The sequence below is a fragment of the Leopardus geoffroyi genome, chromosome A2 (genome assembly GCF_018350155.1).
Source record: "Leopardus geoffroyi isolate Oge1 chromosome A2, O.geoffroyi_Oge1_pat1.0, whole genome shotgun sequence".
In the NCBI taxonomy this organism is placed as follows: Eukaryota; Metazoa; Chordata; class Mammalia; order Carnivora; family Felidae; genus Leopardus; species Leopardus geoffroyi.
In genome coordinates, this window is record NC_059331.1 from 108445398 (window position 1) to 108472614 (window position 27217).

A 27217-nucleotide genomic window follows, 5' to 3' on the forward strand; every position below is an offset into this window, starting at 1 on the left:
CATCCCTTCACTTCAGGATCAAATCAGGGAGTTTCATTGATAATCTCATCATGTTTACAAGGAGAGACACTGTATGTGAATGTGGCACACATTCAATTTGCAGAATTCCTTCACACAGTGTTCATTTCAGTATAGATAACATATTTAAAATTAAAGGTGAATTTTAGGGAAAAAAAAGAAAGGTTAGCCCTAGCAGAGTGGAATTTTTGTCTTGCTACTGCCTCACTCCTTCTTTTCATTGACACATTCTCCCTGTGCTTCCAAAAATAAAAATAAAGGAAGAAAAAAGACAAACAACCCTCGAAACAGTAGTTCTAGCACGGGGCAAAATGGTGAGAATTTTGCCAATTTTACAATACCTTCACTCATTTCAAGGTCAAATTGAAAAGAATGCATTCTACTGTGACAATGCTTATGGAAAAATGAAGATTTATTACGTAAAGTCTACCCCCAATGTGGGGCTCAAACTCATGACCCCAAGATCAACAGTAGAATGCTCTACTGATTGAGCCAGCCAGGCGCTCTAAAAAATTTAATATATAAATTGCTCATGATTTGAACCAAATCACTATGTGTGTCTTGCAAACCAAACATAGTGCTCGTGTCTTCTAATAAGATACTACTGCCGAGTCCAAAATATTCTAGATGCTACCCTGAAAAGGGAATTAGAAACATTCTCTTGATACTTGACAAGAGTATTGTGCCTCCAGTGACACTATATGTGGTTAAATACAAACCACATTTCCCATTGTTAATTCATGAAACCCAAGTTAATGTTCTAATTTATACGATTTACATTAATTTCACATTTTAAAATGCTATACAATTTACGTACATTTCTCATTAGAAAAAAGTGTCTACACATAGGCCCATTTTAAACCAAATTTTTCAAAATGATGATTCCTCTCATTAAAAGTTGACAAAAAGCAGCAGGAGGAGGAGGAGAGAAGAGAAGGAGCGGTGGCATGGCAGCAGTTTAGGGGTGGCGTGGCTGCACAAGTTTTGAGAAGTCAGTGTCAAGAAAGGAGCAAAAAAAAAAAAATTAATAGCTAGAGCAGTGTTTTCCTTTTTCTTGCAAGAGTACAAATGTTCTCACGTGTTCCCCCTTACAATTATAAGCTTATTGGTAGTCTGCAAAATTAAAGGTCAATAAAGTTCACAATAAAGGTAATGGGGGGAGGGTCCAGTGCCTGCTTAAAATCTGACATGCTATTTTCCAGGCCGGATCTGGCGGGCGTCACCCCAGTCTTGGTGCAGTCTGGAGGGATGTGCGGTCGGGAGATCAGTATTTCCACATACCGAGACGCTCTTTCACATACTGACATTCTTAGCCCGGGCAACTTCATTGCTGCCTCTGTATCTGAGCCTTGGGCAGAGGGCTTCTTCAGATGCCTCTACTGAGACTCCCTCCCACCAAAGGGGAAAGTAGGGGAAACTTTGAAGACCCTACTCTGATTTAGTACAAAGTACTTTTCTACTCCTAGCCCTTCCATCTCGCTCTTTCCCCAACCCAGGGCCCATAAAACTGCTGAAGCATTTTCTTTGGGGCTCCCTCGGCAGTGAGAAGCGACTCTCACATCTGTGCTGATGTACCTCACCCTTCACCTGTGTGGGGAAAATGGAATGGGAGGAGTTGGTGCTGCCTCTGGTTTTAGACCCCTGCTTATACCAAGCAGTAGTAGAGGCCTCATCATATCTAGCTCGCAGCTTTAATCAGTGACTCTGGCACCTGGCAGGTCAGCTCGCTCGCTCCCAGCTCTAGTCAGTCGCAGACAATAAAAATGATCAAAATTCACTCATTTACAACTTAAAACATCATAAGAAGGGGCTTTTCAGAGCATCACAAAATATAAAGTGTGAGCCCCTTAAGTTCTCACTAATTCGTGAATATATCAGTTTGATGGTTATAACAGGGCAAGCAGAGTTTACAGAAGGACGGGAGTATGATTACCGCTACACTGTCACGCTGGGATGCTTGCTCAACTTTTAATACCTTTTTTGTCCTTTTTGTTTTACAATCAAAATCTCTAAATAAGCCACTTTGATGGACGCTGCTTCTGTGTTAATCTGTCACGACCCCAGCAATGCAAGCGAGTGTATTGGTCCTCAACCTTTCCCACCCTATCTGAAAACATATTTCATTTTTTTTTTCAACGTTTATTTATTTTTGGGACAGAGAGAGACAGAGCATGAATGGGGGAGGGGCAGAGAGAGAGGGAGACACAGAATCGGAAACAGGCTCCAGGCTCTGAGCCATCAGCCCAGAGCCCAACGCGGGGCTCGAACTCACGGACCGCTAGATCGTGACCTGGCTGAAGTCGGACGCTTAACTGACTGCGCCACCCTGAAACATATTTCAGGCGCCCCTGAAAACATATTTCAAATTGTCATCACGAGCTTTCTCTTTTTCCCATTTTGAATTTAACATACTGCAAAATTTGCGTTACATTTACTGATGCTGGTTTGTTCAAAGGTAGAAATGTGTTAAACATCATGTCATTGAAGAGAGTCTATATCCATGTTTATTCAATAGCTTTGCGTAATAAATGACCCAACTTAACGGATATGCATATTCCATTTTGTAAAGCAAAAGCTAATGGAGTCAGTCAGATCTGGGTTATGAACTTAGATCTTCCAGGCATTACTGAATTATCTGTGGGGATAATGTCACTGCTCTTGCAGGGTTCTGTGAGGATAAAATGAAATAATGTTGTCTTCAACGCCTGTTTTTGTCTCTTTCTTCTGCACCTCTTTTCACATGTAATTGGTTTAAAAGCTGTGGTCCAGACACAGCATGGCATCATGGCCAAAGTAACACCATGGCAATCAAAAATGATGGGAAGGTAATACATATATTCATTGCAGACTCTTACAAAAATGCCAAAGGGGGGAGGGTTATGCACATAAAATAAAAAGGTCTTTAAAATCCTTTTCACCATTTCCCTCCCAAGTCGTATTTGTCATGTTAAGTGTATCTGCTCTCAATCTCCCTCACAAAAATCTCCAAAGTGATTTTTCTTTTTTTATTTTTCATCCTCCCACCTGCTGAATGTTTTCTTCTCCTTTCCTCAGCTTTCAGACTGATCTCTTTAACAAAAAGCATTCTACCCTCTCCAGTACTCATTTGCTCACTCAGTGCAGCAACTGCCTAAGCTTCTAGCTGGTAATAACCAACTGCTCCCCATCAGCATGGGAGGTGGAGACGTTGAGGGTCCGCATACTTTTGGGGAATGAGATTTGTAAAGCTAAATGACTTGCACAAGGTCACAGATTTTGTAAATGAAACTTTTAACATTCACTTTTTTCTCCTCCTTCTCTCTCTCTGTCCTCCCCACCATCCCTGTCCCAGTGCTCTCTTTTAATAAGCCAAACAGCCTTAATCACACATCAACATGTCAATACACAAGGCATAAAAGCAATCCTTGCACCAGGGCTCACTTGATGGACAAGAGGATTGTGGAAGAGCTAGGCGTGATCAGTTAATGAATATCAAAGTATTTTTGTGGAGAGAAGAGTTCTGCCTTTATAACTTGGAACGTCTCTGCTATGATTTGAAGAACGTGTGCTACAGAGCAATGAAAAAACAAATCTACCAATGAGTAGAAACCAGATCAAAAGAAGTTTTATATAAAAAAAATTGCCCAAACAGCTCCACACTCCAGTACTCTTTAAAAACACAGTAATGGGGCGCCTGGGTGGCGTAGTCGGTTAAGCGTCCGACTTCAGCCAGGTCACGATCTCGCGGTCCGTGAGTTCGAGCCCCGCGTCGGGCTCTGGGCTGATGGCCCAGAGCCTGGAGCCTGCTTCCGATTCTGTGTCTCCCTCTCTCTCTGACCCTCCCCCGTTCATGCTCTGTCTCTCTCTGTCTCAAAAATAAATAAAAAAAAATAAATAAAAAAAAAATAAAAAAAAAATAAAAACACAGTAATTACACCAATATTTAGCTTTAAATGTACAAACCACACATACACACACTCACGCACATGCGCGCACACACACACATACACACACACACAATCTACCAAAATTCCATCTGATTCAGTAAGTAGGCAGTGCTTGCAACAGCAACTAAAGGCAGGATGGAAGGAGGAGAAGGAAGAACAGAGAAGTGCTAAAAGAAAATTGAACAGGGACACCTGGGCGGCTCAGTAAGTTAAGCTTCCGACTTCGGCTCAGGTCACGATCTCACAACTTGTGAGTTTGAGCCCCACGTGGGGCTCTGTGCTGACAGCTCAGAGCCTGGAGCCTACTTCGGATTCTGTGTCTCCCTCTCTCTCTGCCTCTCCCCAGCTCATGCTCTGTTCTTTTTCTCTCTCTCAAAAATAAATAAACATTAAAAATAGTAATAAATAAATAAATAAAACTGAAGAAAGCATTTTAAAAGTAAATAGAGTTCATGAAAAAGCAAATTGTAGCAGGGATGTAGTTGTACATCACAATTCCTACCCTTATAATGTCAGACTACTGTTCTAAAGAAATAGTAACATTATTTTTTTCTTTTTTTAATTTTGTTTATTTTTTAAAATTTACATCCAAATTAGTTAGCATATAGTGAAACAATGATTTCAGGAGTAGATTCCTTAATGCCCCTTACCCATTTAGCCCATCCCCCCTTCCACAACCCCTCCAGCAACCCTCAGTTTGTTTTCCATATTTATGAGCCTCTTATGTTTTGTCCCCTGTAACATTATTTTTTATTCATATCAACTCTCTCAAAAAAAAAAAAAAGAAGAAGAACTCAAAGAGAAAAATTGAGGACATCAAGAAAAAAGAAAGGGCAAGGATGGTCTCCACATCTACAGATTTTTACACAAACATATGACTTTTAAGTTTTGGACTACTGTGAAGAAGTTTGATGGAAAACATAGTAAAATGTATCAGGTAAAATAAATCCATGCACCACCCTTGGTATTGTACACCCTTATCTAGCTGGATGTCAGGAAACACTCTTCCTGGAATCACAACATGTGTTAGGGAAGGTGCAGGCAAGAAAAGAACTTGAAGGAAAGATTTGAGTATGGAGAACCTGTTACAAAAGTGATACAAAGAATGCAGGTTTCCAGAGGCTGGAGAAAGAGTCATTGCTTAATAATTACAGATTTTCTGTTTTGGGGTGATGGAAAAGTTTTGGAAATAGATAGTGGTGATGGTTACATAACATTGTGATGTAACCTGATGCCACTGAAATCCATCTACACTTGAAATGCTGACTTAATATACCCTGAATTGTACACTGAGAAATGGTCAAATTGATAAACTTTGAGTTGTGCATATTTTACCATGATTAGAAATAAAAGAAGTGACGAAGCATCTGACCCAACACTAAACCAAACCAAGTCCAGAACAAAAACACAAAAACCAAAATTGATGGTAGAGCATAAAAACCAAAGGGAGATAGGGCAGCAATTTCGAGATTAACAAGAGCAACAGATGAACCAAAAAGCCCTTGCTGCCTCGGCTGGAGAGCCCAGGGGAGGGAAAATGGGATCACCAGAGTCTGACAGCCAGCGTTCCAGCAGGACTGGAATCACAAGGGAGACACAACCACTGCTGAAGTTGCTGCCCAAAACGGTCAGAGGAGGAAATACTCTGGTTTCTGCCTTCCTCCTGTCAATTTCCTGTTGCTGCCCTAAGTGGCCAGAAGGAGGAGGAAGACGGAGGTTAAGGAGCCCGGAAAATTTTTCAGGGTTCAGTCCCTTGTAATCCAGAGCAGAACAAAGAAAAGGCAGGAAATGGATGTGAGAGAAACAGGCCAGCAACCCACACACAACATGCACCACCAACAGTGTAGCTGGGCACATCTCAAAGGAATCTGATCAAAAATATTACAAGGAGCTGACCAAATTATAAAACTTATTAGAGAAAAAAAGTCAAAATAAATCTTTACCTAAAACTCAGCCACTAACAACAACCTCTGGAAAATGACTGAAAACAGTCCTTCCATCCATTTATTTTTTTAGACCACTGGTGAATTTATATTTATCAAATAAATTAGGACTTAAATCTTCCAATGTGAGTCTCCTTACTTCCTACCTCACAGAGGATGGCGTTGCTTTCTTGCCATCTTGGAGTATTTTACTCTTTATGACTGTCTATCTCTCCCAAGGTCAGTATCATACTTCATATCTTCATTTTCATAGCACAGTAAGGAACCAAAAAATGTCCTGATTTGCTAATCTGCTGACGCCTTAGTTGGACACTGGTCTTGTATGCACTCAACCCATTTTTAAAATATGCCACCCAAGAAAACAGTTTACAAAACAGCTCATAATGAGACACTTTATCCTTTAAAAACCCATCCATGGCTTTTTTTTTTCTCTTACAGCATAAACTCTTAAAGTCTTTGGTCAACAGCAAGGGTCAGCAAAATTTTTCTGGAAGGGAACACACAGTAAATATTTTAGGTTTTGCAGGCCATATGGTCTCTGTTACAGCCACTCAATTTGCCACCCTATGTAAAAGCAGCCATAGACAGTGTGTAATCAAATGGGAGTGGCAAGGTTCCAATAAAACTTTATTTATGTACATTGAAACTTAAATTTCATATAATTTCAGGTGTCACAAAATATTCTTCCTTTGGCAATTATTCTACTATTTAAGCATATAAAAACTATTTATTAGCTTTCAGGCATTAAAAAAAAAAGGCAGAGTGCAGACCCCTGGGTTACAAACCTGTTGCCTAAGATCTGGCCCCCATTTTCATTTTTGATCTTATGTCTCCGCATCCTCCACTCTTACCTATGGTTTAGTTGGCTGAGCTACTTACTGTTCTCAGAGTGTGTCATGCTATTTGCTACAATTTTCCTTGGCCTGGGATGACTTCTCTTTCTTCTGTGAATTCTGCAAACGCCTGCTCCAAGAGACCCTTCTTGAGACTCTCACCGACCACTATTGCAATTACTAGAGAGGGGTGGTTCCTGTTAGTAGAGCTACAATCAGAAATAAGTTCCCTTTTGTTTTCCTTTGTTTTGTTTTTCCTAGAGACGAATTAATTATTGTTTTGGAAAACAGATCCTAACGAAGAAAAATAGAGGTTGAGATCACTGTCACCACCAATAGCCATGGACCCTTAGGGACCTGTAGATGAAATGCTGAGAAATGACACTGGTGGCTTTTTGTCAGTTTCACTCTCTTTGAATAAAAAGCGGAAATAATTCACTTAGGAAAGTAACTTAAAACATTTGTTTTTAAAAACAAACTAACAAACTGGTAAACAAGGCAATTTTGAATTTTGGAATGAAAAATCTGTGTGATTTTCTTAAGGCTAAGTCAGGAGATAGTAAAGAAATTCCACAAAAAAGGTCACTTATTCTTTTCTGCCTTATGGTATTCTTTAGGAGACAATTCCTAAAAGCATTATTAATGGATGGGAACCTGAAAGAACAACTTCATAACAGCTGCCAAACATTGAAAATATTAAATAGGGGACAATAAGATAACTCTCTCTGTTATTAGCAAGAGGAGCAAGTTTAAGGAATTTAAGTTACTACACATTGTAAAACATTAGCAGTGTATAAATATTTAAAGACAGACACTGAAGTGATTCCTTAATTTAAAACAATTATTATGAAGATTTTAAGGATAATATTCTCTGGATATAATTAGCAGGATGTTGTACATGTCCTAAGATATGATTTTATAGATCTTGTTAAAATCTATGCTTGTATGCTGTTTATAAATAACCTGTTACTGTATTTTTCATAAAGTTAGAGAATAGAGAATATGTTTATTAACAAATTAGTGAACAAAAGGAAACAGCTTCTGATAGGTAAGTATGGCAAAAGGAGATAAAGATTCTTGAATTATTTGTATCAGATCTTAAATATGGAAATGCTGGTCTGAGATCCCTACTTTGATTTGGATGTAAGAAATATGTATGAAAACAATAATTGGTCCCAGGAGTGAAGTGTGTAATTCGAAAGTCTAAAGGGGCAGCTATAGAAGACATAATTGGCAGGTGCAATGAAGTGATACAATCAGCCCAGATGTGAGTTAGGAATATGTAATTTAAATACTAAAAGATTCAGCGTGGTGCCCTCCTGTTATCTCCTGAAAGTTGCTCTAATTAAAAAAGAAATTGGAGTCTAATGACTGATTAGTAGCAACGAATTGACTTGAGCCTTTTTATATACCTCAGATTTTCGAACCTATTTTATCACCAAAATTAATGTAAAAAATCCCCACATGAAAAAATTACAAGCAAACTAAACTGAAGGGCATGATAAGCATAACCATTACCTGAAACCTAAGCAACTAAGAAATAGCCATTTAAGAAACAGAAAATATACAACCTTCAGTATAAAAAGTGAAGTGATCTTTACGGTTAAGGCAAAGAAAGAGTCTTTGAATGCTTTTCTTCCATAAACATTGTGTAATCAACCTCAAATTTGCCTGGTAAGTTTTGGGACTTCCTGAAAGATTATTTTGCTATGAAGCTCTGTTTCTGCACATATTCATACCAGACAATGGAGAAAGAACAAGGGGAAGTAGCTTCCAGAAGCAGCAGCTGAGATCCAGAACATGTGGGTGGAGAAATTGTGTCTACCAACGCTGCATGTTCTTTCTAATTTAGAAGGTCAGGCTTATGTCAGAGTTTTCAAAGACATTTTCAACACAAAAGATGAAAGTAACATCAAGGGAGAGAAGACGCTCATGAAGCTTCCTTTCCCCTATACTGTTCCCGTGTTTTCTTCATTTGTGAAATGAAGGAATAGATCTCCTTGGTATTTAACATCTTGTCTACAGTTCTGTGACAATGTCTGTATAGCATATTTGGGTTAGCTCTAGAGAAAATTGTTTTCCTTGCATGAAGAATAATTTACAGGGGCAAAGGGTGGTTCAGTTGGTTAAGCATCCAGCTCTCGATTTCGGTTCAGGTCACGATCTCACAGTTCACGAGTTTGAGTCCCACATCGGGCTCTGCACTGGCACCATGAAGCCTGCTTGGGATTCCCTCTTTCCTGCTCTCTCTCTGCCCCTTACCTGTCTGCTTGCATGTACTCTGTCTCAAAAGAAGTAAATAAACATTGAAAAAAAAGAATAATTTACATTTGAAATCTGACCATACAAGTCTACACAACTTAAAGTCTCTTTCAGGACATGGGATATGAGAAGGCGAGGAAACTAAAAGAAATGCTATTATAAACAGAAAAACCTAGGATGAAAATTCTTCTTGCAGGTGTAGAATATCCATAGTTTTCCTTTAAATAATAGTTATATATGTATTTACTGACCAGGATGGCCATTTAGTCAGATGACTTTCCTCATCTGACTAAACTTTAGAGACTTCTTTGTGACCACAGGCCTCTGACTTCCTTTTTCATAGAATATTTATTTATTTATTTATTTATTTATTTATTTATTTATTTTTCTTACTTATTTTTTAATGTTTATTCATTTTTTGAGAGAGAGACGGCATGGATGGGGGAGGGGCAGAGACACAGGGAGACACAGAATCCAAAGTAGACTCCAGGCTCAAAGCTATCAGCACAGAGCCTGACATAGGGCTTGAACCCACAAACTGCAAGATCATGACCTGAGCTGAAGTTGGATACTTAACCTACTAAGCCACCCAGGTGCCCCAGAATATTTACTTTAGAAAGCTTGCAATTGTAAACTATTTCTCTGCACTTTTGAGATGTAAATTTTTTGGGCTTTTATCAGTTTTATTTATTGTTTGAATTTTTTTTAAATGTTTTATTTACTTTAAGACAGAGAGAGATAGAGCATGAGTGGGGATGGGGCAGAGAGAGAGGGGGACACAGAATCTGAAGCAGGCTCCAGGCTCTGAACTGTGAGCCCAGAGCCCGACGTGGGGCTCAATCTCAGGAACTGTGAGATCATGACCTGAGCCGAAGTTGGACACTTAACCAACTGAGCCACCCAGGCGACCCGCCTTTTATCAGTTTTAAAACCCAGAAATGTCTTTCTTGAGGAATTGGGATTCATCTCTTTATAAATATGATTATCAAGACAGATAGGACTCTATCTCTCAACCTCTGTGGGAGCATAGAAGCCCAACTTTGATAAAAGTCAACTGTCAAACACAGATATCCTAATCACACCAGCCAACCTCCCTACTAACATCCTCACATACTCTTCCATTAGCTCACTCCAGCCCTGAAATATCCTCCCACCTTTTGTTTCAATGTAGTTAGGTTCACTTTCTCTTCCTTATTGAGGTAGCATGGACCTCAACTGCAATATTCTTAAATAAAGTCTCCTCTGCCATTTTTAAGTATCTAGAACTTTTTTCTTTTATAATACACACACACACACATGTGCACAGACATACACATTTTTAAATCTTTTAAATATCTACTACTTGGATAATATTAATAATTAGTATTATGCTAATTTAAATCACATAAAATGCTAATAATTACATTAATAATTTCATAATATATAACTGCATTACTATATGCCAGATACTGTTTAAAGTTATCTGCATATATAAATGTATTAATCTACATGATGACTTTATGAAATAGGTATTATTATCCCCTGTTTCATAGATGAGGAAATTGAGACGAAGAGACGTTAAATAACTGGCTCAAGCTCACACAAGTAATAAATAGCAAAACTGAGATTTGAACTCAGGAAGTCTGGTTCTAGATCTGTGCCATTAACATTGTAGGCCAACTCCCCCAATGTCATCAACATAATTTGTTTGTTTATTATTTATTTATTTTGAGAGAGAGAGAGAAAAAGTGTACGTGAATGTGTATGCAGGAGGGGCAGAGAGGGAGAGAGAGAACCTCAAGCAGATTCTGCTCTGTCAGTGTGGAGCCCTACGTGGGGCTCGATCCCACCAACTCTGAGATCATGACCCTCACCAAAATCAAGAGTCAGAGGTTTAACTGACTGAGCCACCCAGGCACCTCACCAATATAATTTGTTGATGTGACAAAGGTGAGTTTGTTGCTTACTGCCTTAAGGGAGACCATCACTTCCAGAATTTCAGTGGTGTCCCTGAAAGAATCAAGGGCCAGAATTTATTAAAAATTCCAAGTCCAGTTTAAGGCAGGTCTTACAAAGGGGTTACCACTAAATTGGGAATGGATAACGATCCAGATACAACAGTGTAGGATTGGTGGATGTAAGCTGAAGATATTTGAGACCAAAGGCTTAATGAATTTAGGGCACAAACTGTCACTGCTTTCTGTTGAAGATGGATCAATCTAGATGTGTATGAAATGTTAAGTGATTTGCCAAGGTTAAAGTCATGCTAAAGAAAACAGTAGTCTTCTTTTAAAAAGCATGGTATTGTCATTTAAAGCAGTATGCTATTGGCATTAAAACAGACACAAAGATCAATGGAACAGAAAGACAGCCCAGAAATAAACATACATACACATACATGGTCAATTAATATGTGACAATGGAGCAAAGAATATACAGAGAGAAAAGGACAGTCTCTTCAGTAAGTGCTATTTGGGAAAACTATGCAGCCATAAACAAAAGAATGAAACTGGACCACTATCTTCCACCCTACATCAAAAGTAATTCCAAATGGATTAAAAACTTGAATATAATGCCTAAAACCATAAAATTCCCAGAAGAAAACAGATCCTTGACATGGGTCTTGGTGATGATTTTTTGAATCTGACACCAAAGAAAAGGCAACAAGAGCAAAACTAAATAAGTAGGACTACATCATACTAAAAAGCTCTGCACTTGGGGTGCCTGGGTGGTTCAGTTGGTTGAGTGTCGAGCTCTTGATTTCAGTTCGGGCTCTGTCTTGGGCTCCATGCTGAGCCTGAGAGTGTGGAGCTTGCTTAAGATTCTCTCTCTCTCTCTGTCCCTCTTCCCCACTTGTTCTCTCTCTCTCTGTCTCTCTCTGTCTCTGTCTCTCTCTCTCTCTCAAAATAAAAAAAGCTCTGTACAGCAAAGGAGCCAAGGAAACAATCAACAAAATGAAAATACAACCTACTGAATAGGAAAAAAGCATTTGCAAATGAAGGTGCACATATCACTTGATTGATTTCATTTTTTGGACACTATCCTTTGGAAATAAAAGCACCTTTAAGTAAGAAAAAAAAGGTAAGAAATAATAAGTGCTGGCAAGTATGTGGAGCAAAGGGAACTCTTACATACTGTTGGTGGGAAAGTAAATTGGTCCAGCCACTATAGAAAACCGTATGGAGGTTTCTCCAAAAATTAAAAATAGATATACCATATGATCTAGAAATTCCAGTTTTGGAAATTTACTTAAAGGAAATAAAAACACTAATTTGAAAAGATACATGCACCCCCACATTTATTGCAGAATTATTTACAATAGCCATGATACAACAACAACCTAAATTGCCATAGATGGATGAATGGATAAAGAATTAGGAGGGGTGCCTGGGTGGCTCAGTCGGTTAAGCGGCCGACTTTGGCTCAGGTCATGATCTCACGGTCCGTGAGTTTGAGCCCCACGTAGGGCTCTGTGCTGACAGCTCAGAGCCTGGAGCCTGCTTCAGATTCTGTGTCTCCCTCTCTATGACCCTCCCCTGTTCATGCTCTGTATCTCCCTGTCTCAAAAATAAATAAAATTAAAAAAAGAAATTTAAATAAAATAAAATAAAGAATTAGGAGAACCTACATGACTATTGATGGATGAATGGATTAAGAAAGACACTCACACCCACACACACACACACACACACACACACACACACACTCACACACACAAACACACACAATGGAGTATTAGTTAACTATTAAAAAGAATGAAATTTTTTTCATTTACAACAACATGAATGAAACTCGAAGGCATTAGGCTAAGTAAAATAAAGCAGAGAAATAAAAATGCTAGATGATCTATGATCTGTCTTATATGTGGAACCCAACACAAACAAGTAAAACACCAAGCTTGTAGATTTGTGGTTGCCAGAGTCAGAGGGTGGGAGAAATGGGTGAAGGGGGTATAAATTAAAATGTATATATATCATATCCCTATGTAATAATTCATTTTTCCACAAGTAGCAACCAGATGCAGTATAACTGGTAAAACCTAAACTGATAAGGTAGAGTGGATCTTCCCATGAAATGGTATGCATAATTTCTTTTTCTTCTTATTTTCTATATATAAAGGGAAACTTAAATCAAGGAGACTTGATCTACTTCAGAATAATAATTCTTTTTGCTTTTGGGAATCTCAAAGAACATTTCAAGCTAAGTTGTTAGAAAGATGACAGAGACATTATATTTTTGTTCTGGCATATATATTTGCATATTAAAATTAAACACTGGGTTGGAGGAGATTCTGCAATTCATTTCAAAGTACCGTATCCTTCTTCTGATTAAAAAAATGCACCTGTAATTCAAATTTATTGTGTAACAACTAATCCAACAGGAGAAGGAATAAAAACAAACAATAACATGTCATCCCTTGGACTATAGAAAGCAATTGTTAATGTATAGGTTTATACAAAAAAGAAGAAGAAGAAGGAGGAGGAGGAGGAGGAGGAGGAGGAGGAGGAAGGCGGTGGCAATGCAATAGTAAAGTCATGAGAATGTACACAGTAAGCCCCAGAGTTAGGGTAATAGGTCCTCACTGTCCACGCTGGAGGTGGCGGGATATATTTTAGGTTCTCTACATCATTTAAAAGAACACCAAAGCATTTTATGTTTTTCTGTGAAAGAAGTATACTGTGATATAAATTAACTTTCTTAGATTAACATATCAATATGATTTTAAGGCACCATTTATGTTAATAAAGCAATCAGGATGATCTGTAAATTAATCAGAGTGTTTTATAAATCATGTAATTAGCTATCATTTAATTCTATGCAGATGTGTCTACAAATTAACATATTTTGAACACCTTGTTGAATTGAATAAAACTGTTTAATGAACCCCACTGGTTTTGAGCCTTAAAAACAAACCTTAGACTTTTGTCTAGGACACTGAAGAACAGGGTGGTTTTCGTATGTGTAATTTCTCAAGCATCCATTTTGAAACTAACATTTTCACTTGTAAGTATGTTGGTTTTTTCCCTTTTTTCTTTTGTTTTTATTGTTTCAACCAATTATGAAGGAGTAACTGCTGCTTCCAAGAGAAACTTTTAAAGAAAAAACATGTTTTCCCCAAACAGATGATTAAACTACCTTGAAGAGACAATTTAATGAAATAAACAACTACTTTTTAAGTTTATTTATTTACTTTGAGAGAGAGAGAGAGAGAGAGAGAGAGAGAGAGCAGGGGAGGGACAGAGAGAGAGGGAAAGAGAGGATGCCTAGCAGGCTCAACACTGTCAGCATGGGGCACAATGCAGGGCTCGAACTCAATGACCTGTGAGATCATAACCTAAGCCAAAATCAAGAGTTGGATGCCTAACCAACTGAGTCACCCAGGTGCCCCTAACTATATCTTTATCTATTAACCGTATTTTGTCCAGCATACCAGCTGGATCTAGGTTGCAATCAGCTTGAATTAACTGCCATAAATGGTGCCCCCCAAAAAGTAATCATCTATACCAGGGAAGGTCAACGAGTTCCCATCAGGAAATACAACCCCCTAGAGACATAATGTGCTCACTCTGGTAGGACTGTTCCTGGTGTCAAGCCACCAGGATAACATGTAGCAGGCAAGTAAACCTTATGGATGTCAAGAGAACAGTGTTTAGGTAAGGATGACATCCATGGGAAAAGCAAGACTCCCGTTTGTCAACTTTGCTGTGCCCTTCCCTTTGCCCTAAAAGAACAACAACAACAACAATAAGACAACTCATATGATATGTTCAAGATGGAGGCGTTAACTGGACTCTCAGAATTTTCTTCTCTTTATCTGTTCACTGTCAGTTGCCTCAGAAAATCATCAGAAAAACTTGTTGATCAAGCAAAACTAAGTTTAGCAGATGTACTTCAGGGAGGGGTATCACTACCAAAAGAAACCTAAGAATCTTAGCAGTGTCAAGAAAAGGAATATCAGAGAAGAATATTTACAGGGTCTTTTGGCCCAGGCCAGGTGATTTTAAAATGAGTCTGTCAAGGCAGAGGACATTTAGAATTGGGAAAAATTCATGTGAAATAATTGTTTTAGATTGTTGGGTGCAGCTTTTGGATTGTAAGTGAGACTTGATGAACAAGTGTTGGTCTTGGTATGAAAACTCTTAGCTGATTTACAGTCTCATCACCACATGTGATTTTGAAAGCATTTTTTTTAAACAGGAAGAATAGGATTCAAATTCCCTGTCTATAGACAAATATTTTACATCATAAGCTTATGTAAGGATAAAATCAGATATTAGCACTAATATATTTCTTGATCACAGTGTTTAGAATAAATTATCATGTAGTAATTGGTAATAACAATTGTCTTAAAATTAAATGCTGGAGGAAAGCATACAAAACACTGATAAGACTGAATTGCTGGGGCGCCTGGGTGGCTCAGTCGGTTAAGCATCCGACTTCCGCTCAGGTCATGATCTTGCGGTTTGTGAGTTCAAGCCCCACGTCAGGTTCTGTGCTGACAGCTCAGAACCTGGAGCCTGTTTTAGATTCTGTGTCTCCCTCTCTTTCTCTGACCCTCCCTCGTTCATGTTCTGTCTCTCTCTGTCTCAAAAATAAATAAATGTTAAAAAAAATTAAAAAAAAAAAGACTGAATTGCTAACTGATGGTTCTAAAGATCTAATCTCTATCCTGAGTGCATATTAGTTCCAGAGACCAGAAAAGAGAACTTAATCGACCAACTGAGTTAGAACCTACATCATATAAAGGGAGTTAAGAATTTATGTGACTAACAAATAAAACTAAGTTCGGATTAGACAGGGACCTAAATATTTACATAATTACTACCTTCCCCAGTGTAGAATAAGAAAACTTTAAGGAAAAATACATGATAAGCCAAGTAAGTACAGTATAAGATAAATATGTCAAATAATGAACAGAAACTATATCACCTGAAAATTATATTATCTTAGCTATATTTTTTAAAAAAATTATTTCATCTGCCAATTATAGAAATAAAGTAAATGACAGTAGGTGAAGATGATAGATACTACTACAATCTTTTACCATTCACTAATCTAAGATGGAAGAAAAACTTTAAACCCCAAAACAAGCATTGTTTGGAAAGATGGGGAGTGGGGAGAGAATGTAGGCGCACCTGAAAAAAATTTCTTATTATCACTTTAAAAGCCCACTCTAACATATAGTATTTATATTTTTATATACTTAAATAGAAATTTACATGAAAAAACCTCTTCAGTCTTAATATGCATAGAATGGTCAGATCTCAAGGGATTGCCTTTACAATCCTACTCGCTAGATCTAAATCATCAGGAGAGTAATCTTCAAACCATCTTTAAGCAAAGTCTCTTTTTAGAGTTGGGTGGTAAACATGCATCAATGTTTCTCTGTTCTCCTAAGCAACTACAGCATTATTATTCTCTAAGCTACCCTATCATTATGATATCATCTGGAGACCCAGAAGTGCATCTGGTTAAAATAGATGGACCCTGGCTACACATAAATGCTATGAGCTATATTTTTCCCAAGAAGATAAAGCAAAAAGTTAAATCAATCCAGATCTATCTATTTTATTCTCTGTTTGGGACTTGAAAGAATGTTTCCTTCTCCAGTGTTGGCCCATGACAGACAGCTATGAAGAGCATAAACGGCATTTGACACTAGGCTGAGAAGAGTCTGCAGTGACTGGGGCTGCAGAATTTCAAAGAGAGAAGCTGCATAGTTATCAAAACATATGCCAATTAAACTGTAAATTGGATTTTTAAATATTTTAAGTAGTTAAATATAAAAACCATTGAATTGTTTACTCAAACGTGGAGATTTTAGCCATCACCAAAATCCAGAGAAACACCAACTCCGTGAATGCATGATCTGTTTATATTTTCCAAAGCATGGATAATTTCAAGGCTACAACAGGCAAACATGCCAATTCCCCCAAAACTGTTCATCTGGTTTTGTCTTCCACGACTCTCACAACTTACACAGCAGTCAACTGCTTGATACTTCCTATTCATTCCCTAAACGCCCACTTTCTGGCATCTGGGATTTTGATATTCTATGTATCTATAAATTGCTTTCACCCAACATCACTGTATTTTAGGTCATAAATTAAACAAAAACTCATCTTTGAAACCCCCTTCCACTCTTCTTCGCCAAAAGAAATTTTCCTCTTTTCCCCCTCTTAAACTATTTTGCTCACAGCTCCTAGCAAATCTTGCACAAGGAACAAAGGGGTGTAAGTAGTAAATTATGTATATAAGAAAGGAGGAAACACACATATTTATGTTTGCATAAGGAAATAGTGAAAAGAATATACAAGAAACACAAAAAGTGAGAAGGAATAAACATTTTCAATGTGTACTTTTGTCGATAAACTTGAGTTTTTGCACCAGGTGATTATACGTCCAAAGAGGTACTCAAATATAAAAAAGATCACCTTTTGTCACTGTTTATGAACATTCTCTTCCTTATTTCTGGTAAGTTCTCCCAGAACAGAGGCTATACACTGTTCATCTGTTTTATCTCTTACCTCATCTTGTATCATGTATTCATGAGGGCAATGCTTAGACTCCTGCCTCTCAACTTGCTCCATTAGGAGCAAAAGCTATCATGAAACAAAAGCTGGTAAAAATTTGACACAAAGAAAGCAAATCTGCCCATTTTGTGGATGTAATAGTTTACACCAATAATGTGTTGATGATGGGACCAGAACTTCTTTCCTATCTGAATCAAAGATAACAAATTATTCACTGATTTTAAAGAGATGAAAATAGAACGAATTCGAATTTGTTTACATCTTGAAGCTAATCGTATATACCACTGTTAGACTATTTTACAAGGCATCTTGGAGTCTAGGAAATGGAAAACAAAGGTTAATCTGTGGATTACAAGAACAGCAATGTCGGGGCGCCTGGGTGGCGCAGTCGGTTGAGCGTCCGACTTCAGCCAGGTCACGATCTCGCGGTCCGTGAGTTCGAGCCCCGCGTCAGGCTCTGGGCTGATGGCTCAGAGCCTGGAGCCTGTTTCCGATTCTGTGTCTCCCTCTCTCTCTGCCCCTCCCTCATTCATGCTCTGTCTCTCTCTGTCCCCCAAAAAATAAATAAACATTGAAAAAAAATAAAAAAAAAAAAGAACAGCAATGTCAATAATAAGTGATCTGAGTATTTTTGATCACACGGAAGCTCTAGCTGTCTAGTAGACCAGGATATTCTATTACCATACGACACATTCTGTTTCAAATCCTTCATTTCCTTTTACTTTACAACAATGCAAGATGTCCTCCCTCACAACTAGTCTTCCACTCCACCAGATTCCCGGTGTCACCACTACCTAATCTTTAAAAAAATTTTTTTTATCTGAGGTTTCAGACTTTAGAATACGCCCCTACCTCCCCTTTGACCTGGGGAGACACTAAATATAGTCTAAATTAGAGCCTGGGCTAAACAAATTGACTGAGAGGGAGTCTGAGATTTGCAGCCTTCTAAATAAGCCCTAGATTCCTAATTAGCTCAACAGGGAACAAAATAGCATTGCAGCCGTCCTTTCCTCTTCTGATCCTCCCCCAACTTGGCAAGACAATGTGCAACCCATGAGGCTCAGTAAAAATAAATCACCATCATAGAGGTATAGTGCACCATAAATATTCAAAACCTAGAATCACAAACCTACAAGTTGGAAGGGTTTCATATACATGTCCTGAGTGCCCAGAGTTACGGATCATTTTCTCTACTAAAAAGGAGGAAAATGCCGCAAGGATTACTCATGGCAATTTAACCAAATCTATTTTTAGTTAATTAAGAATATTATTTAACCATTTACTACAAGTCTAATTTTCCCATCCAGAAATAACATAAATGCTTATGTTTTCTCCCTAGGTTAGTACAGAAACCAGAGCTCAAAGGAATGATGAAGGAAGAGAAGGGAATCCCCAAAGCATTAAATAATAGGTCTGCATCTTATAGATCATCATCCCCAGACAATCAGACACTACATAAATGTTTCCATTGTTCATTTCCTTTATTGCAGATACAATGAAACTGTCCAGTATGATTAAGAGATGTCTTACCATAGAAAATAGAGCCATTTCCCTAGAACACATCACAAAGTATTTTTTAAAAGCTGATTAAATGGCTCATCTGTTTCATCACAAATCCTTACTAAAGATAAAGAAATCATGCCATAATTCAAACTGCATTTTTGGGGATTAAGTTTGATGCCAAAATGATTACATATTCTAGCAATAGCTCTCTAAGGATGTTGGTTTTACAAAACCGCTTCCAGTGGTTAAAATAGATAAGCATTTCAAAACTAAGTATGCTTCATTTGGTACTCAGTAGAAGCTTAACTAACGAATAAATTTGTTTCTGTGGCAGTAAATGCCACCGGCCATTAATTAAAACAGCCCCTAAGATATGTTTTATATATTGAGTTTTATATATAAAACTAGTAATGGAATCTTATTTCTTACATTCCTTAATAGGTTTTTTAAAACATCAGTTAATAGATGATAACTTGAAGTTTGTTCACTCTGCAGAAATTTTGCGACATTCTTCTCCAACAGAAGATAAAAACTACAAAGCAGACCTTTCTCAAATTCTTCCAGCCTCCCATCTCTACCGATAATATTAATGTTTTTTATATTTTTATATTTTTACTGTCGTATTTCCACTTTCCATGGTATGGGGATCTCTAGTTGGTGGGTTCTCTCCTGTATTTTGAACCCAATATCCAACTCCTCTTTAACATACCTACTTGAATATCAAATGTCTCTATTTTCTTTTTAGTCTAGAGCTTGTAATTTTTGATTCTACCTTTAAATAGGTTAAGACTCTTTAAACTTTCCCTTTTGTCCACCTCCTAGCTAACATCTTTCCCTACCCTTGAAAGCCAAGCTTCTAAAACATTTAACCCATTTTCATTGACCTGCTTTCTGGCTTCTCATTCCTGCTTCAACCCCAAACAGGAATATTTTCCCATCACTCCTCTAAACTTCTCCTGGATGTGTCACCAGTGCCCCCTGGTCACCTTGCAATCCTTATCTATGTGACTTCTAAAAATATCCTCCTTGAAACTTTATTCCCTTGGTTTCTGTGATACAATCTTCTTGGGCAAATATACACTTAAAAACAAACGGCTAATTAAGGGCACCTGGGTGGCTCAGTCACGTAAGCATCCAACACTAGATTTCAGCTCAGGTCATGATCCCAGGATCATGGGATCAAGCTTTTGCGTCTGGCTACATACCAGGTGTGGAGCCTGCTTGTGATTCTCTCTCTCTGTCTCTCTCTCTCTCTCTCTCTCTCTCTCTGTCTCTCTCTCTCTCTCTCTCTCTGCCTCTCTCTCTCTTTCCCTCAGTTCCATCCCCACTTGTGCTCTCTCTTTCTCAGAAAAAAAAGCAAATTCATTGGTAATTAAAGAGATGCATATTAAAATATGATTTATATTGTATTTCTTATAAAATTTAAAAGGAAAAGAATTCATACATTGCTAGTGGGGAAAAAAAATCTTTCCAGAAGGAAATTTATCAAAGTGTTTCAAAAGCCTAAAGAAAAGGGAAAGAAAAGGCTAAGAAAAAAAATAGTTTATTTTCAGGATATTCATATCCCAGCACTAGTTATATTAAGGAAATTGGTAAACAATTTAAATGCCCAATAGTAATAGCTTATATTTTATTTTTCTAAAATTTCTTTTCTTTTTTTTTTTTAATTTCTAATGTTTATTTATTTTTGAGAGAGAGAGACAGAATGCAAGTGGGGAGGAGCAGAGAGAGAGAGGGCAACACAGAATCCAAAGCAGGCTCCAGGCTCTGAAATGTCAGCACAAAGCCAGACACGGGGCTTGAACTCATGAACTGTGAAATCATGACCTGACCCAAAGTCAGGCACTTAACCGACTGAGTCACCCAAGTGCCCCAAAATATAGCTTAAATAAATGACAGGCAACTGTTTAAAATGATGCAATTATATGTACCTATATTTTTAACATATTTTCAAGTTGTAAAGCCAGATTATAAAACCATATGTCAAGTATAATCTCACTATTTATAAAATGAGTGTCTATAAACATGTGAATACAAACACATAAAATCTTAGATGGTTGTGCATACAAGTGTTGACTGCTGTTTTATCTGGTTGGTGGAACTACAGAAGATTTTTAAAGACTGTTTCAATTAAAAAAAATTCTACAAGAAAGCATTATTTTTTCCAGATGAGAAAAATAATTAAAATAATTGCAAAAGTGTTCATATGTGAATAAATTAAACACAGTAGTGAGTGTTTGATTTGGAACTTTGAGCTTATTAACTTGAATACATTGATTGTTGTCTCACTTCAGACAGATATTCAAAAGTTAATGAAATATGGGAAGGTTGTTGTTTCATAATGTTCTCTTATTCTTAATTTATATATTGAATAGAATTGAAAATAAAAGTTTTGGAATGAAAGGCTTGGAAAATTTTACACTGTGAACCACAGTCTTCAAGAGATGGTAGAGGAAAGAAATCAATACAGCATGGTTATGAGAGCTATCAGTCAAGGTCAGAAGTATACATTCTTTGGGTTACATTTAGCTAAAACTAATTGAGCAATACATGAAAATACTGTTCTAAAGCCTTAATATGAGTTATATGTTCTTCATAACAAATTTTGAGGTCAGTACCATTACCCCTATTTTAATAATGATGAAAGGGAGCTAAGGAAAGATCAATTAACTTATTCAAGGTCATACAGATAATTGACTGGGTCTTGAACCTAACCTGACTCCAGAGTCTGTGTGCCTAATTACTACGTGGTCTGTCCTAATATCTATCACACCTAGAGAGAAAATACCACTACCATATATTCCGATATATGACCCAATTTTAGAAAGCAGAAAAGTGTGAGTGGCAATTAGAGTATTTAGATAGACTATTTTCCCTTTATATATCCTTTTGTTGAAATGGAAAATATTTTTCTTAAAAATTCATTAAAATTTCAAATGTTGAAAATATGAAATATGATAAAACAATGATAGTCCTCAAATTATAATTATAGTTACGTTTTGTTAATTTACCCTTTCACACGTGGGAACAGCCACTCTCATTACCATTCACCACCAAAGCCATATTCTAATTATCTTCAAAATACACTGACACAACCACACTTACACACTTCTACTGCAAGTGGAATATATCAGGTATACACAAAAAAAGAAAGGGGTGTATCCTGAAAAGAAATAGCAAAATATTTTTCCCAACCTGACCAAATATTGTCACTTTATTACTTTTTACATTGTCAGTTAAAAGTCCAATTACTCATTATTTCATTCAATAAAAATCTCTACCTAAGCCAAACTATACTAGACACTAGTGACAAAATATGTTAAATTGAGGTTAGTGGTAGAGGCACAGGTATAAATGACAAGTCAAAAGGTGCTTAAATAGAAGAGCGGATAAAGTGGGCAGAGGATAAATTACCTTCTTAGCCAGAGAATGGGTTGAGGGAAACTTCTTAGAGGAACTGAAGGACTGAACTCTTAAAAAGAAGGAAGGAATTATCCAAGCAAAAGAATATATAAATGTTCCAAACATAAAACATCCTATGTATGAATGTAGCTCATGCAAGATTGGACAGGAATCATTAGCTTATATGGGGACAAAGAGAGCTTAAATATGTCATAAAGACATAGTAGGGCCAAAGGGTGGCTTGGGAGCTTTTAATTCCAACCTCGAAATGGAGAAATTTTGTAGCTGCTTCTGATACAGTTTCAGTAGGACTGAGGGCTGCAAGCCATTGGTGATACTTGTTACTGATGTTGAATTTTAGAGCGGTGACAAGTAAGACTTGTCTTATAGCTGTTTCTGGGCCACAACATAGGCTGAATTTGGGGGAGTGGCAGGATATGATGTGCAATGAATAGGTAAATGTTACTGCAAGTGCTTTCTGCTACCCTCAGAAGTCTTGAGTACAACGCAGAGGCATTAAAAAAACTTTAAGGGCACAGGTTGATAATCCCATTTCTATAACAATAATCACCATATTGTATTAAAAGGCCTCATGTTATTGTCTGATTTTGCCACTAGACTAAGCTCTTTGATAACAAAGAAATACATCTCTGTATCCTCACTGAAAAGTTCAACTTAGTAAGTGGTTTTGATGAGGGTTTTTTTCCCCAGCATTTAAGAAAAAAAAAATTAAGACATCATGGAACCTCTAACACTATGAAGACTAGGACATGCTATGAAGAACCGTTAAGAGAAATAAGATGAGCATTAGGTGTTACAGAAATCAAGAGAAGAGAGATTCTGTTTCTAGGAAAGTTAGTACTTGTGCCAAAAATTTCAGAATAGTCATGTAGACAGCTGAGTAATGGCCACAGAATTCATCATTTGGAAAGTTCTTGCTGGCCTTAATGGCAGAACGTCAATAAAGACGTATTAGTGAAATTCAAAATGCAGTGGGTTTAGGAGTGAAGGAGTAGGTGACTTCTCATTCTTGTATGAAGGTATGGTAAGAGGAATAATGGCAGCTCAAGGAACACAAAAATAGTAGGGTAAGAATATGTGACCTAATAAGGATCTCCTTAAGATTAGGATACCCATAGAAAGATGCAAAAATATTTAGTTCTGTCAAATGTACAGTATGCTAATTTGTAATCGCTTTTCTGCCAGCCTGTACCTCTTGTGCAGAAGAGACGATAGTTTTAATCAGGATGAAAGTATGTTTCAAAAAGTAATTCTAGAGCAGGACACATTTTTGCATGAAAAGCCATCCTCAGCTGAAAGTAGACCTGAGTACAATGTGCTAGAACAAACCTTAGGTTAGTATGAAGCCCATGGATATTTAGAATTTGGAAATGTGAAGAGGAGAACAGAAAGGAAGTGTTAGGAAGCAAGAGATAAGCTCCATCTACTTTGCAAAATTTTCCAAGGCCACACTCGGGCCTGAGAAAGGGGTGGGAAAGTCCCTCTCTAAGTACTCCTTCTCCAGATGTTAAATTAGGCAAGAATTATGATCTATTATCATAGGTTTAATAGTGTCTAAATTTTATCTTGAGAAACTTTAGACTTATATAACATTTTCTCTTGTGGAAATGTCCAAAGGAAAGGTTTTAAATTCTGAATTAGAACATATATTTTGATAAACAGCTTTTTTACAAGTTTGCATCTGTCACTATTTATTCCAGATTAGGAAACAAGTGATTGTATTCCACTCATAGGTTTGTGCTCAGTCTTTTAGTAACTGTAGTTGAAGCTTTCAACAGTTTAATATCATTGTGCTGAGTTATCACATTTTGCAAAATGATTATTAACTAAAGTTCAACATTCATATTCTTTGGCTGACCCAGGCTCCTTTAGATGATCTCTGGGGAACAATGTCTGTGAAATTATGTTTTAAACCATCATGATCTACTAATTTTGCTAAACGATCAAGTTGGTTGCCAAAAAGTATTTATTAGGATATTCCCAGTATTAGAGAAAGAACACTAAGACATTCAAGGAGTGGAATAGGATTCTCTTGTTAAGGAATCAGACTCATACACTTGAAAAGTTAAAGCACACAGTGTTAAAGAAGAGTCATTCTGCATGTGTGAACTATGCACTAGATGTAAAAAAAATAACGATCTGTTTATTTCGTAATAGGTAGAACTACAGTCTGGTAGCATTCAAGCATTATTCATAATGTCTGACGCTTTGATAATATATTCCAGTAAGTAGAAGGCTCAGACGGAAATCAGTCTAAAAGGAAATTGAATGACATACACACTGATTTATGTCACGGAATTGATTTGCAGATATAAATCTGAAGTTGAAGAAACTCTCGAGATGACCATTTGAAAACATTTGAAGTTTCACCTCTGATTTTTATTATAGGGTCAAACAGACAAAGCACAGTCAGATGAGGAAATGAAAAATTTATGTGTGAATGCCTTAGCCAGAAAAATTGTTTCTGAACCAGGAGAGTTTTTTTCATATGTATACCTATGTGCCTTTGATCCAAGTATGTTTTACTTGACCATATTGATATGATACTTGATAGCTCAGTTAGAATATTAAATACCCCTGCCCAATTCATAATTGAATTATGAATTCTTTGAGATGGCCCTTCATTGCTCTCCTCAGCCATTCTCATACTGTATGGCCCTGTTTCTTTGTTTATAGCTGACAAATTCAGGGATGGACACTTAAACAAATATGAGCCAATTCGAGTCCTCAAAGGAAGTTGGAAATTTGAACTCAATCAGAGACTGGGGGTACGCAGCAATCAGGTATCAACCAGGAAAATAAAAACTATCCTGTGTAGTTAAAACAAAGGGAATTTAATGCAGGAAGTTCATCACATTTGTGATTAAAGAGCTATGAAGCCAAATGGGAGAAAGTGAATCAATACTAAAGGAAGCTACTACATCCCTAGGTTGGAGGAATAAAGGGAAGATGTGTCAAGGTGGTTATAACATTAAATATGGTGTTCAAGTGTGATATACATACTCTAACAGAGACCCCATGATCTCTACTTTCTGATACTCTAAACCTTGTGATGTGTCTCCTCTCTTTGTGTATGGGTGGAGTCTGTGACTTTATAGTAAATGGAGTATTCTAAAGATGGCAGGATGTCATTTATGTGATCACATTACAATGATTATAATGGCTTTCTACTTCTGGTTTTGTGGAAGACAATTGCCATGTCTGGAAGGCCCAAGTGGAAAGGAGCTGAAGGCAGACTGCAGTCAAGAAACGGAGTCTCGGAGCGCCTGGGTGGCTCAGTCGGTTAAGCATCCGACTTCAGCTCAGGTCATGATCTCACGGTCTGTGAGTTTGAGCCCCGTGTTGGGCTCTGGGCTGATGGCTCAGAGCCTGGAGCCTGCTTCCAATTCTGTGTCTCCCTCTCTCTCTGCCCCTCCCCCATTCATGCTCTGTCTCTCTCTGTCCCCAAAATAAATAAACATTAAAAAAAATTAAAAAAAAGAAAAGAAACGGAGTCTCTCTCATGAACAACAGTTCACTGTTCGTTCTCATGAACAACAGTTCATCAAGAATTGACTGCTGTCATCAACCATGTGAACAAGGACACAGATCCTTTCCCAGTCAAGCTTCAGATGTGACTGCATCCCTGGCAGCTTTATTGCAATCTTGCAGGGCACAAAAGCTATGCTATAGGTAGACTCTTGACTCATAGAAACTGAGACAATAAATGTGTGTTATAAGGTGCTAAATTTGTGACAATGTTGTGCAGCAACAGGTAACTAAAACATCAATATAGCTCTGATTAACAAGATGTTCAAAAGTCATGATCATGTGGTTCTCAGGGTGAAGAGGCTTTGGGGCACAAGAAGCAAAGAGTAAAAAAAATTCCTAAAGTGGGAAGGTAACCAAAACGTTCCAGGACAAGCAAGGAGACAGCACAGCTCGAATTGAACACGCAAGGAAGAGAGTGAGGGGGAAAAAAGTTACCCAAGAACTTATAAGCTATTGTAAGGACTATGAGATTTTGAATGAAATGGTGAGACATTAATTAGAGGGTTTGCAAAAGGTGACAGGCTAAGGGTTAACATTTAAATAGTTTTGTACTGGCTTGTGTGTTGAGAATAAGCAGTGGGAGATCAAAATAAGTAATAAAAGAGACCAGTTAGGAGGCTATTACAATAATCTAGGTGAGAGATGACGGTGACTTGAATCAGAGTGAGTGATAGGGTAAGTGGTGAGTAGTGGTTGGATTCTGGTTATGTTTTGAAGCTTCAGCCAACAGGAATTTCAGATTAATTATACATGGGGTATAAGAAAAAGAAGGCTCAGGATAACTACAAGGGTTTGGGCAGGAACAACCAAGATAGAGAAACCTGTGTGGGGGTGGGTAGTTTGTTTTGTTTTGCTTTGTTTTGTTTTTTAGTGAGAACGGGGTGAATATCAGACACTCAATCAAGGACACGTGACACCTGAAATGTCGTGACATCCAGCTGGAAGTGTTGTATCAGTCCTGTGGTATCGTTAGTTCAGAGAGCAGGCACTTAGGTGTTTAAAACTGTGAGGCTGGACAAGACAATCAAAGATGCAAATGTAGAGATAGGAGGGGGCCTTGGGATGAGTGCTGGAACACTCCAAGTTTAAGTTGTTTAAAGAAAAGAAAAAATCAGCAACAGAGAATGAGAGAGGGAACCACTAACTTAGAAGACAAACCAAGAGACTGTGGCATACAGAGAGCCATGTAGGGAGAATGTTTCCAGGAAAAGGATGTGATCCACTATGTCAAATGCTACAGAAAGATAAAATAGAGAGTCACTGGA

General features: G+C 37.6%; 1 protein-coding gene across 4 annotated transcripts in view; it reads right to left on the reverse strand.

Annotated features, from left to right (window-relative positions):
- The window catches only part of AGMO (alkylglycerol monooxygenase), a 383631-nt gene that overhangs the window by 32470 nt on the left and 323944 nt on the right, over positions 1 to 27217 (reverse strand). The window lies entirely within an intron of this gene.